Genomic DNA, 14,462 nt, shown 5'->3' with positions numbered 1-14,462 from the left:
CCGCAAGTGCGCAAGAAACCTTTAATTATTTGGTAGGTTGTCTAACTTTGGCATCCCATGGTAAAACACGATCATTTGAGCGGCTCAGGGTGTTAAAAATTCACTCCTAAACTGACAAGAGGATAGCCAGACATGGAACTTTTTTTTTTCTTTTACTTTCCAAGGTCCCCTGTCCCTTTTGTGTTCCTTTTCCTCCCTTATTTCCTTCCTTTCTCTGGGAGGGGCAGAGAGGGCGGAGGGGGGCTCAATCCATTGGATTCTCTGGATTCACATAAATGAAAACACACAGGGAGCAACGAAGCTGGGAGTATGAACCTTAGCAGCGCCGTCCTGCTCCATCTCCACCTATTGCTCTAGCAGACGAGAGGAGAGAGAGACTTATTTGTGTAAGGGTTTATTTACATTAGAATGAAGCGACAGTTCCTAGTCTGGGAAGTGATAAGTACTTGGCAAGTCATTAGGTAGCAGATAGAGATCAGCCCCTGGATACATAATTGCCTGCCTTTCCCATACTCGTTTTTGAGGGCTGGAAGCTTTCTCGGGAGGGTGTGCGGCGGAGTTAGTGGGGGTGCGGATGGGGGTGGCGGTGAGGGCGCTCAGCCCTGCTGAGAGCCACGACCGGGCGCTGCCCCGCTGCGGGCGGCCCTCGCCGGGGGCCAGTCCAAAGCCTGCCGCCCTCCGCGAAGGGCTGCGCGGGGGGACGCCCGCCCTCAGGCCGCGATGCCTGCGTGGGGGACAGCGGGCTAGCGAGTTCGGGAAGCCGCGAAGCCGCTTCCCCCGGGTCAGCAGCGGCGGTGCCGCCGCGCACGGCTCCGCTCGGCTCCGCTCGGCCCCGCACGGCTCCGCTCGGCCCCGCTCGGCCCCGCTCGGCTCCGTTCGGCCCCTCAGGGCTCCGCTCGGCCCCTCACGGCTCCGCTCCGTTCCGCTCGGCCCCTCACGGCTCCGCTCGGCCCCGCTTGGCTCCGCTCCGCTCCGCTCGGCCCCTCACGGCTCCGCTCGGCCCCGGCGCCACCTGCGCGGCGGGCGGGCGCTGCGCGGGCCGCGGGCTCCCCCTGCCGGCCGCGGGCCCCGCCGGGCACCTGCCCGCGCCCTGCGCGCCCCCGGCTCGGGCGCGCTCCCTCGTCCCGGCACCCGCGGGATTCAGCGCCCCACGCGGAGCCTTCCCGGCTGCGGAGTCGCGAGTTTCGCTGTCAGAGTTGAGCGCTAGAGCGATGCCAGCTGTGCCCAGGCCATTATATTCTTGCCTCTGCCAAGGAATGTCTTTATTGGTTGCCAGGCTTGCCAATAAAACTTGCGAGGGGAAAAGCGTTGGTTTCCAGGAAAGGTACTTCTGTTTTCTAACGTCCCCCTTGCTGTCCAATTACTGATGCGTTCAACCTCCAAGGAACAGCTTCGTAAAATTGTCTGGTAAACCCAGAGGCAGATGCCTTCACAGAGTGGCCACAGAGATGTGTAAATTTACACACAAACACACGCACACAAGCACAGCTACATGCACTCAGTTTTCAAGGCATTTCAAGGGTTTTAAAAGGCATTTATGGTTATTAAGTACAATCGAACTAAAGAACTAGTCTCCTCTATGGCTCCTAGGAGCTATGATAGTAAAAGTAATGAAACCTAGAGATCTGAATATGCACTTTTAGGAAGCCACAGATGCTCTCTTTGCAGTTATTTGTGCACTGATGGAAGTAACCCGTGCTTGTTTACATACAGAAGACAATGTCTTGCTCTGCAAAAAGCAAAGTACAATAAAAAGAGGTGAAAGAATATTTTAAAAAGTAGAGCTCTCAAGATGTAACTATTATTTTCCGCAGATCAAGGGAATGCACAAAAGAGATGATGTTTTAAATGCACCTTTTGTAACAAACACTTGAAACTCACAGCTGCGGGAGTTCCGTGGGCTGTGACCCCAGGCAAGCCCCATTTTCTAGTAGGTCTCTGCCCTCAAAATGAGGCAGCATACCATTTAAAGGTAAAAGAAGTCACCATTCAGTTCTTGAGTGTGTTACAACTGCAGTTTCTGATTCTTTCTCTCCCTCTCTACCTCTGTAAGGCCACACACAGTGAATTTCTGCCAACCTGTAAACAGACTGGTAGGCATGATTTGAACAGAAAAGTTGCACTGAAGAATAAAAGAGCTTCAGCAGTATGTATTTCAATGTCTCCCCAAAAAGCGTCCCTTCTTTGACCAAATAAAAGCAAAGCTTTCAGATTTTCTTTTTTATCCAGGTGACATTAGCCCCCTTCATTAGACCTCTGTGTGTTGGGTGCATGGCTCTGGCATGTCACCACCTCACCTGATCAGCTCACGCCCCAATTCCTGCCCCAGTGCAACCGGCTGGCCAACTGTGATGGCAACACTGCTAAAGTTTGCATGTGATGATGGCATCAGCCAAGCCAGGCAAGGTCAGTTCCCCCATTTTGCAAAGCAGAGGAGATTGCCAAACTACATATAGTGGCAGATGACCAATTCAGAGGTATTACACTTGATAAATACAAGTACAGGTATTTTAAGATGGAATGGCATGAAGAAAAGGACCCTTGACAGTTCATTAAAAAAAAAAAATCTGTTTAACTTAATAACCCCCAAAATAGAGGCAGAGATTCTTAGCCAAGGCTTACATTTAAAAATAATTGCACATGTATAACTGTGGGTTATAAGTGTGGTTTGTTGGTTCACAGGCAGATTCACAGCTTTCCTTTAGCACACACTTTTGCTCTCAAGATTTGTAGATGCTGCAAACATTGAAACAGTCAGTTACAAAGGGAGCACTCAGTATAGGACACTCTGGCTGGTATCTCTCCTGCAGTTTGGATGAGCTTGCCAGGTAGCCAAAACCAGCATTTCTCTATTCACCAGAGCCTTTTGGAGAGGTGCTGTGTGACAGGGAGGCTGTCGGAGGCAAAAGTGTTTGCATGGGATGGAGCCTGCAACTACCGTAACCATCCCTGTGGCAAGAACACCCACAGAAACAGGTAATTTGCCCCTCCCACACCAACTAACAGCCAGAAGCAAAAAATGTTAAAGCAACTTACATCATCGTTTGCCTGTATCATTACTAAGGAGGAACTGAAAGCTGTTTTATGAGGAGCAGACAGACAAAACTAGCTTGAGCTTGAGACATAAAAAACCCAAACCACTAAGATACCTGAAGGCATCCCAATTAAGTGATATTACCATCCCGATCAAGATGCAGTCATTGTTAGTAAGCACCCCTGATTTTTAGCAGAGATATTCCAATTAAGTAGATCTCCTGATTAGGCACACTTAAATTAAGTGGAGAGAACAGTGTGGAGGAAACCTGGATGGCTTTTTATGAGGGCCAGCTTCAGAGGGGAGCTTTGTCGCTTGCAACAGGGCATAAGTGGAGTTCAGGCCACGTAGCCCAAAATTGTGGCAATGCCCCTTGGTCCCGTGCTGAGCTGCAATCTAACCCTGAAGCCATGCAGCCTCGGTGGGTGCTTCCATCTCTTAGGTGCGTGTTCCCTGAGTGAGCACAGGTAGCTCTGCTGCTGGGCATGCCTGCAACCGCCTGAGTCAGAGCATCTTGGCACCTGTTCTCAGCCTGAATCCCAGTGGGATCCAAAAAGTAGGCAGAGTGGCGTCTGAGTACCCGCAGGGTCTGATTCAACAGATAATGTCTTGGGCTGTGGGACAAATTTGAAGGGAAGGTCCTTATCAGCTCTGCACCACGTATCTCTGTGTTTTACAGGTCTCAACTCTGGCCAGATCTTCGCAGTTTTTGGATGGAGTGAATTGAAGTGACACATTTTGGCAGGAGTCTCATAGCTTTTTATACTGTTGCCGCTCTCCTTGTTACTTAGGCCTTGAGCTTGAAGGTCTAAAGCACAGGTTCTGGAAAAAAGTGCAGACAGCAAGACTTCCAAACACTGGCCCTTTAGAAAGCAAAGCTCTGAGCTGAACCTGCCAAGTGTGCTGAGTGAAGGAGAGAGGTTGTGAGTCTTACATCTAGATATGTTTTGCTCAATATTCACCATGGGCACACCTACAACTGGAACAACAGCTCTGGATAGGAGAGAGCTGTGCAAAAGAAGGTTGCAGCGATAGGGATGGCCAGCCTGGGCCATGGGAATGGTTTCATGTCTCTCCCATGCATCTGTTTCCCTCCAGAGGTTGGGCATGTCTTGCATCTACACAATAAGGGAAGGAATGTGAGCCCTCCACCACACCTCTAGCTTTCAACATTTGCTGAGCCTGTTTGTCTATTTTGGTTTTGGTTTATTTTTTGTTTTGTTTTGTTTTGTTTTCACCTATGACTTTTGAGATTGTAACCTCAGCAGGGTAGGGACTGCCTTGTGTTCTACATTTGTACCCCGACTGTGCCTGGGATCTTGAGCTGATGTGCTAATAATGAATAAGCATAATTTTCTTGGGGAATACTCTTCAAGGGTTCATCTGGAACTGATTGGACTGGTGATAAAATAGACCATTTCCTTTGGAAGAAAAGAGCTCATGATAGCCACTCGATTGAAATGATTGCTTTCTGCAGAGGTGAGCACAGATGTTGCACTCAGTAGTGTTCATCATGGATTTGCATAGACTGAATAGTACATCATGTCCCTCTTTCTCCTAAATTTAGGGAAATGGCAGCATCCATCTAAATGTCTTTGAAGAAATTAATGACTCGGAGTTTTCTTGCTGACCTGCAGCAAAGGTGTGCTCTTGATGTGTGCCTGTTTTTCAATTTGCCTACCCGTAGAAATTCCAAATGTAGTAGCTTCATGTAGTTATTTTGTGTCAGAGGTCTCTTGCTTGTGTGTCATCCTGACCTTGCACGGCTGTGTGACATTGAAGTAAATCAGCCCAGAAATTCATATTCGAATTAGTGTTTGAAATTAATGTTTAAAATTATTTTATTTTATTTTTTCATATTCTTCTTTCCCTTTCAAATGAGGCCAGATCCTCAAGCCATTAAACTGAATTGCATCAGTTGTGGCTCTGGCTTGGAGAAATTAAAGGTGAGCACCTGTACCAGCTCAGCACCACCACGCTGCATACAGTCACAGAAATTCAGCCACTGAAGAGTGAGCAAGACTAGAGCTTGGATGATGCTGCTGGATTTTGTGTGTGTGCATTCTGTGCCAGGAAAGACCATGAGGTGGTGTTAGGGAAAACTGCTGGTTTAGGCAGCTCCAGCGTTGAGATTGGTTTCTTACTCTGAAAGCTGTCCCTCACAAAGTGCAGTATGCAACAGTGGCATAGTTTTTTTTGTACAGAGTTAAATGTACTCGTTAACTCTTCAAAATAATGTTATCTCTTCCACCGCATTTCCCATTGAAGTGAATGGAAATGTTCCCATTGACTTTAAAGCACAATTTCCTCCACCTACTCCTTCTTAAAAGACTTAATCAAGCATGTTTAGTGGAAAACTATGAGAGTTGTCTAATGACTGGCTCGCTTTGCCCAGGGAAAAACGTAACTATAAACTGAAACATGATGCTGAAAACTAAGTTTAGTAGTAAGTGTTTAGTCTAGTGCTGGATGAATGATGGAAGCTTGTATTTGTGAATAATTTATTTGACAATTGGTGTGGGGGGAAAAAAATGACCGAATAAGTTCTTTGCTCGTTTTTTCTTGCCTGTCTACCAAACTGGCTGCACAACGTGCAAACAAATGGCTAATATTTATTCAGGAGCAAAGAGGTCAGCTTTTGTCAAAAATGTTTTCAGCAGTGGCTTGGACAAGCACCAGATTAGCTTAATTTTCTTGTGTCCTCTGCATAGTAAACAAAGGAAGCTGTGCTATTAGTTACTGAATTCGCTGTGAATTTTGCATCTCACCAGTAACACTTACACTTTACAGCAAATCCTCTGTTGTAAAGACTCTGCCAATGCTGGAGCTTGACTTTCATGCCTGCAGAAAACCTCCTGGAGCTTTAGAAAACTCTAAAGCAGTTTCTCTTTATAGCCTGTACACAAGGTGCTGCCCACCCTCAGCCCCTTCCAAAACGGGCTTCTTCTGGTGTGGTGCTGCAGAGAGCAGCTAGGTACAGGGCTGACAGAGCAGGAGCTGCACTGCTTCTGAGAAGGTGTGCTTTGTGATCAGGAAGGCTGCCATCTTCACATAGGCTGATGTAAATAGTTGCTGATTGCCAGACAGAAGGTGCTTATTAATTATTTTTCCTCTTAGTGAGAGAGGAAATACAGACAGACGTCGGAGTCTCTGAAGAGCTCTCTTTATTAGCTTGACCTGACAGCACTACCAAGGTGTTTTGCTTGGGGACAAAATCCACATTTTGCCTTGCAATTTAGTAAGCTTGTCTGCATTGCCTCCCACGCTTCCTCCTACAACCTTTCCCTTCCCCTGTGACACACCCAGGCTTCTTTTTTGCTAGTCCTTCATCCTCTGCTACCTTCCTGCCTTCTCCCAAGCTGCCCTATGAACTTAAAAGTGTTCTAAAGTGAGCAAATATTTCAATGCTTTTTTTTTTTGTCCTCCTCGCCCCTTTTGAAACACAGACAAATATACTTTCTGTGCAAAATACTGAAGATACCATCCCAAATCTTTACTTCCAAATCCAGTGCTGTTGCTGTCAGTAGGTTTCAGATTAAAACAGGGGCTTTTTGTGGAACTGAAATGTGACTGGATTTCCCAGAGCACCTTCAAGGCCTATGGGAGTTGGGAGAAGCTGCAGGTTCTTGAACACCTCTTAAGCTGGGTCTTATTGGCTCGATGCCTGCTCATACCATCAGCAGCTGCCTGTACTTACGTTTATCCTCTTTGAGAGGGTAAGTTTTCAGGTGCTTACTTTACTTTGATATTTTCTCTTCCAATGGGAACAGCCCACCCTTTTTGTGGCTTTACATCAGAATTGTGTATGTGTGTGTGAGAGTGCAGAAGGGGGAAGCAAGGTTGCTCCCCAGCCTTTCAGAGTTCCCATCTCTTCCCAAAAGCTGCCTGACAGTGTGAAGGAGATGGGTCATAGCATCATTTCATCTTGGGCCATGGGATCTACTTGCCTCCTCATGCAGAGAGGCTCAGATCTGGTCAGGGCTGTTGCAGAACAGGGAAGGAAAGGTATGAGGCATATAAACAGCAGTTCATAGGATTTCTTTTCAATCTTAGCTCAGATGAACTCCCAGTGCACCCAGAGAAGCACTGCCTGATTAAATGCTACAGCCTTTGGCTGTATGTGCTGGGTCACAGAGACCAGGAGTGCACAGAAATACACGTAACACCATGCCACAGACTGAAGAGGTCACTCATGGCTTTATCCTCAGACATGACCCAAATTCAGAGCAGTCTTATTTGTATTTGGCTACAGAGAGCCAGGTAGATGTCAGCCCAGCTCCTGACATAATTTGGAGCAGTAGCAAGGTAGTAATGAACTACGTGCTGGTCTCACAACCTCATCCTCCCACCTGTTTCTGACAATAAAGAAGAGCAGAGCAAAGCCAGGGGCTTTCAGCCTGGCTGCTCCCCCTGGGCATTGGGGCTGGGTGAGTCAGTGCCAGGAAGACAGTGCAGGAGAAGAGTGCAGTGTGTGGGAAAACCATGGTCAGGCTCAAGCCTTTTCTGCTGTGCTGGAGGGTCAGGAGGTGTCCTTAACAGAAAGAAGAGACTAAACTCCTCTCTGCCCTGGACTCTTTCAGGGATAGCTCTTCCCTAAAGCCCTGAGTGTGAACTGAATACAACAGAAACACGGACTTCAGGATTTGGTGCTTGCAGGGCTGCTCCCGAGTCTGACCTGAGTGTGTTTGCCTCTGCATGCAGCTTGTAGGACCAAGCCCTGCTGTGCTGCAGAGAGTCACCTCTGCTCCTCCTGGAGCCAGAGGCAGCTCAGGGTAATCAGCACATGCAGAAATAAGCTCTGACTGTGGAAGCCTGGTAAGAGCGCAGTTTAATTTCACTGTGGTATGCAGCACTCCAAGAAAGCTCCCAGACTCAGTTCTTTTCCTTCAAGCACAATCCCTTATCAAGGTCCTTGGCAGCAATTCACATACAGAAAGGAGCAGCTGTCATGGTATTCCCACATACAAACACAAAAAAACAACCCCTCCCTGCTTTCAGTGCAGCAATGTTACGTAGTACGAATAATTACAATATTTAACACTTGTATCTGTGCTTTTAATCTTCAAAGCACTTGACGAGCACTAGGTACAGGTAATTGTAGCTGCAGAGTGATGTGACTGTCTGCAAGAAGAAGAGAATTGTGTGCACGAGTGCTTCAGTGGTCCTGTGCAGGGTGGGGACAGAGCAAATACGGCTGTAAAAGCCCAGTGACATGAAATCCCTTGGCTGTCAGGGTTGATTTTTCCTATGACTGATGGCTGTCCCTCTGCCACAGGTCAGTGACTTCTCAGGTCTGTTGGTGGAATCACTCACCCTCTGGTTTCCCAGCCCACCTTAGTCCCAATGAACTTGGTTAGGAAAGGCCTGTATGGTAAACCATGTTTGCTGACCTGGCGTGTTCTCACTGGAATGGATGAGGGAGTGCTTGGATGAGCAGCTCAGCCATCAAACCTGGGAAAGTGGTAACTCCTGGCAGAAAAGAAGGTGACTGTGGAGGAGGCCTATAGGAGGCTGGCAATGGTGGCAGCTGGCACAGGAGGTGTGTATCTGACCAAGAGAGACAAGCCCATGCTGGTTCGTCCCCATTTTGGTTTGTCCCTAGGTCAATTTGATATGAAAAAGTCACTGTAAAAGGCATTATTTGTTTCCTTAGTCTTCTTGCTGTATCCATGTAGCTCTTGGCTCACAGTGGAAAATGAGAAAGAGTAGTGGAGAAATTTGTGCTGTTTTTAATGTTCTTGCTTTCAGATTTTTTTTGTTTGTTTTATTTTAGTTTGGTTTTTTTTCAGGTTTTTTTTTGTGAGTAGGAAGGTCAGAAGACAGTTGTTCAGTCCTTACATTTCTGTGGCCATCTGTCCATTCCTATTGCCTCAATCTGCAACATTGGCCATTTGCTCTTGCAATGGTGCTCCTCTGCTCTCTCTTGTTTTGCTTTCTTACTAAGATTGCTCATCCACAAGGACTTGGGTAATGGCTCTGTTGTTGCTTAGAGTAGGCAAATGAGCTTAGTGGATGTGAAATGCATCCTCAGAGCATGAAGCTCTACAGGGTACCAGCTGCCAGCACCTGGGAGGGCAGGGCATAGCCTCACACAGGGCATCCTGACCATCCAGTTCTACTCCCTGCCTTCACAGGCAAGAGGGTTTTGTATTTATTAATGTGGGGTGATCACAAAACAAGGTGGTGTTGATCTGGTCCCTTCCAACTCCAATGACCCTGTGAGTTTGCGTACTGACTGCCCGGTTTAGATAAGTTTGGGGCCCACGTACCTTGTAATTTGATTTTAAACAAAACAAATACAAACCTAACTGCTGAAACCTTTGTTTTCACTGGAAATCGCACTCTTATCTGTGCAGTATGAATGTCTGTCCTTCCTGCTGCTTAAGAGGAAAATGAAGGTGATATATAGTAAGGTAATAACAATACATTAACAGGAATTGGTTCATTCAAAGGGGTTAGCTCAGGGTTTGCTTTTATTTTAACTGTTCATGCACATAATCATTTTCCCCTTGAGGGCTGTTTTGGGGAAAAAGATTGTGAAACCCTGCACTAGTTCTCTCTTGTGCTGCAGCTTCATTAATATGTACATAGCTCTAGAAAATAAAATCTCTACTTCATGAAAATATTCCCCATATGAATTTTGTCTCTGTCCCTTTGGTTAGTGAGATTTCAGTAATATAATTCTTCCATTCTTTATTATTACTAATTGGATAATTTTTTTTTCCTAAGAACTCCACTCCTGAAATGGACTGATGAGAAGACAATCTTTCCATTCTGTTAAAAAAAAAAAGTTTCTAGACCTTATTGTTTGAGAGGAAAGCATCCTATGAGTGTGAGCATACCTCAGAAGCAAAAAAAAAAAAAAAAAAAAAAAAAAAAAAAAGTTCTGGGAAGAAACACACGAACAAACCAACCTCTGTAGTTTAACCTTGTGACTCTCAAGTTCCTCCTTTTTTTCTGAGGCCTCAACTATTGCAGTTGGCAGTGCTGTGGAAGGGGTAGCTCTTCCAGACAGCTGCTTCCAGGCAAGCAATGCCCTGGGAGAAGGAGCAGACCTGAGCTCTCAGCTTGGTAACTCAGTCTCCTGCCTGTACAGTTTTGTGGCAGGACTGTCTACAAGACGAGGAAAAGAAAAAAAACAAAAAAACAACCCTGAAATCATCTCCCTTGCTCACACCATTCCAATTAAGTGCAATCAATTGCTCAATCAATCTTTTGCTCTTAATAAAGTCGGTTATCTTTTTCCTTCTAATTCCCCTCCAGGTTTTTTAACAATTGTTCAGACAGACACAACAAGCAGCTTTTGTAAAGGAAGAGTGTAGGCGTTTCCTTTGGCTGTTTTCACTTTCTGCCTATGATGATGTTATGCTCCGCACCCTCCCCAAATCCTAATCATATACAATGAGTGTGCTGGGAGCCCATATATTATTTTTTTCCAGCTGGCATGGATTGAGTGCCCTAATTTGATAGCAAAATCATGCCAAAATATTTGAGGGGGGGGTGGGGGGAGCAGTGAGGGAGAATAGACATTTTGTCATCTTTGTGTTGCTGATGAGTCAGACCATTTAAATTAAGGAAAGGTTTAAAAAAGGGAAGGGAAGTGCTCTCCAACCTTATCTACTCCAACATTAATTTGGGTAGAAGGTAGGAGTGGAGGAAGTTTGAGCAAATCTGTCCTCCTTTCAAGCTGCCTTTAGATGGTTACCGTTGTCTGCAGGCTGAAAGAAGATGCATTCAATTGCTGCCCACCATTGAGTGACTGTGGCAGAGAGGGAGAGTCCCCACATGTGCTCATCTTGGTTTTTTGTGTGCACAAAAGCCATGCATGCTTGATGTGCACGTGTAAAAAACACCAGCACTCGTTTCCATTGCACTGCTCCAATCCTCTGCATTCCCCGTGGGAGGGAGGCTATGGTGCACCTGCACAAAGCACATTTATACCTCACTGCACCTGTCTCTGATAGGTTTAACTCTCCTGTCTTAAAAAAACCCAAATAAACAGTCTTTGACTGACATAATCGATGATCTGTGGGTCAGGAAGCAGAACTGGTTGGTCCCATTCAAAGTGGATGAGAAGATTAGATGGAGCAGATACCAGTAACTTAAGAAAAAGGGGGGAAAAAAAAGAAGATGTAATCAGAAGAGCTAGGAGTGACCTGAATGGGAAGGAGAGGTAAGAGGGTGTGGTAATGTGGAAAGTGCCAGCAGCACAGTCCTTACTTAAACTTCACTTAAGTTTGCTAAGCCTGTGTGTTGATTTCAGCCAAGTCAGGCCTATACATTTAACAGGAAAGAGAGGGCCAATGTCAAGGAAGCGGTGTCACCTCACTGTGAAATTAAAACAAAGCAAGTTAGTGGGAAGCCTTGTGTCCTAGGGGAGCTGATGGCAATTGCATCACACGAGGGCACCTCTGCACTGCAGCAGCTCTTGCTCCTTGTCAGCAAACTTGAGTGAGCCTTGCTCACTTCTTGTGTGCCATGCTGTGGGATCTGGCTGCTTGTGCTGGCTTCTTCAGCAGGTTTTTCAGACTGTGGCAACCCTCTGCTTCTGGGTTTACAGTGCTATCAGTCCCCCAGTAAGGGGATTGGAAGCTCAGCAGGCCCATCCTACATGCAGCTGCTGCGGTGCAGACATGCCCTGGGACATTAAAAAGTAGGTAAAACTCAGATGAATATGCTAAAGGTGGTAACAGGATAATGAGAGGGAAGCTCTATTCTACCTGATGGGCCATTTAAACTCTGTTTTTGAGGCTAATCCTGCTGGAAGGTGAAGAGGTGAGTTTGCTCATTTTATTTTCACTGGTTGCAGTCTCCAGCTGTCTCAGTTGCAGGCAGAAGCCTCCAGTGTAGCTCAGAGGGAGTCTGCTCCAAATGATCTCAAATGACAGTGTCTCCAAGGTGCTAATATGGCAGTGGAGACCAGCTGGATATGGAGGTTTCTCACGAATGCCCCTTGTCTTGGCTTTAGGGGTGGAGAAGCTGTTCAGGAGCTGCTGTGCTGGTGGCAGGCCAGGAGATGATCTCCTTCACTGGGGTGATCCTCCCTTGGCTGGGTCTTCCAGCCTCAGGGCTGTTTGCATTGTGAGGATGGCACAAAGCAGCCTTACTTCAGGGAAGGATTGGGGCTTGGGCCTTATCTCACTTTGATTATATTAAATAATCTATCTGTCTGCCATGCTATTTACATAACTCTTATTTAAATACTTTTACATCAGACACACTGAATCATGAGACTGAAAGTCTAGACGATGCTTGCTATGTTCAGCCTGCCTTTAACCCTCCTGTGTTGGCATTTTTCTTGTGTTTCCCTTCAGGATTACCCTGCTCTGCCTTTGGCCTGTGAGGGACATATGAAGCACCTGGTGGTCCCAGGATTTCAGAGTGAGCAAAATGAAATTGCTGAGGTGAGAGAGTGAGAGCATAGAAGGCAGATACAGAGGAGGGAGATGAGTTGTTTGTCTGGTTTTACTAGGTCAGCTTTGGGTGACACTGCAGGGCACATGGCTTTGAGCAGACAAACTTAGGGCAGGATTTTACCCTTGGAACTTGCCCTCTGGCACGTGCTGCCCTGGCCAGCTGCTATAAGAGACAGTTCATTTTGGGGAGAGCAGAAGAAGGAGCTATAGTGTTACCTCATGCTGAGTGGGCTTACAGGCAGAGGAGAGAAGCTGAGAATTGGGAGAAGGCAAATGGGATAGAAAAGACATTTATTATTTTAGAGAAAAGCCAAGAAAGCCCATTCATTTCCCCAGGTTCTGCCCTCTCCCCTATATATTACTAATAAATTACAAATAATTAATAATTGGCTTGTGTTATGAAATGATAATTTCATCTGTCTCTCCTTCTGAAGGCACGCTCTAGGATTTATGCCTCACTGTCACAAGCCTTGCTGTTGTGATTTCATTATATGTTGATTTTGATATATGTTTCCTGAGGTACTTGGGTGCACTGGAACTGAATTTCTGATTTGCGAAAAAGGAGGACCGAGGCTGCTGGTTCCTCATCTTTTGCTTCCTTAGGAACAAGATTTTGTCAAGAGCTGCTCGAGCCCTGGCTGCTGCTTCCAGAGGCCTTGAGGACGTCAGGGCTGAGATGGAGCAGCACTTCCACCTAGTGGTCCACACAAATTAAGGCAATTTCTCCAACCTCAGGGCTTCTTAGTCCACCAAAAAAATCTTGAAGTTAATCTCTGAAACTGTGAATCTTGCCCTATTATGAAGCCGTGGGTAGGTCATATCCCAGAGAAAATAACATAGTAATCTGGGTTTTATTTGCATGTGCAAGTCGTTTTTTGGACCTAGTTCAATAGGAATTGATGTGATTTGTTAGATGAGAACTTCAGGAATGGTGTGACAGCAAAGTGAAACATGGAAAATCATTTGTTCCTAAACTGAAGAGCAATGCAATGCATTGTGTGCTGTGTGTACAAAGTGCTTGGCACCCACCTATGCATCCCACAGCACTTTACACATCTGTATTCACTCCTATTTACAGCTGGAAAAAACAAGATATGAGGGACTATGGAAGATACTTCAACAAATAATATCTCTTTTGTATCATTGTTTTTGGGTGCTGCATGTAGATACTTCTCTCGAGGGAAGCTGCACAGTGACCTGAAGTCAGTAGGGACTTAGAGCACATGTGGATCCAGCAGGGCAGAATCCTGGCTGTGGGATAGTGTTCCAGGGTAGATAAATAACCACCACAGCAACCACCACAGCAACGTGCAATGTAATACCAGGGGAACCTTAGACCCTCTGAAAGCCAGACCTAGTGTCTCAAGAAAAGCTCTCAGGGAACTGAGACCTGCTCATCTCATGAACAGATACTTCTGAACAAGTTAGAGGAGCCAAGCTGAGAATTACTAGGTGGGGTTAAATCACACTGACAGGCCTGTTGGTAGCAAAAGCCCTATAAACTTCGAAGGGGAAAGCTCAGGTTTGCTGTCTCCTACTGCCATTGCCAAGATGTGCTGCCTCCTTTCAGCAGCTGTTGTGAAAGAGGAACTTGCTGTTCTACAAGGGCTGTTTCCAAACAAGGAGGCTGAAAGGGTGGAATTGTTATTGTGAAGACTGGGGAATTACACACACACACAGGCATACAAAAGCACACTCATATATACCCACACCTCCTCTGATTCCTGTGAAGGGAAGTTGTGAGTTCAGAAGTGAGGTTCAGAGCAACTGAGGTGATTCTGCCATGAATGGCAGTATGTGATTGACATCTCTGGGCTGATTCAACATCCAGGCATGGTATGAGGTGTGTTGAAGTTATTTTAAGGTGCCGTGGCCTGCCTCAGGGTATCCTGAAATTCTGACACCCTGCCAAATATTTGACTCCCTGGGGGAGGGGGTGATCTTCTAATAGCCACACCCTCCCAATTGACTGCCCAAATGCAATTGTATTTTAAAAAAGTCTTTATTGACAG

This window comes from Agelaius phoeniceus, chromosome 1 (genome assembly GCF_051311805.1).
Source record: "Agelaius phoeniceus isolate bAgePho1 chromosome 1, bAgePho1.hap1, whole genome shotgun sequence".
Classification (NCBI taxonomy): domain Eukaryota; kingdom Metazoa; phylum Chordata; class Aves; order Passeriformes; family Icteridae; genus Agelaius; species Agelaius phoeniceus.
Note: the sequence above shows the minus strand (reverse complement) of the source record.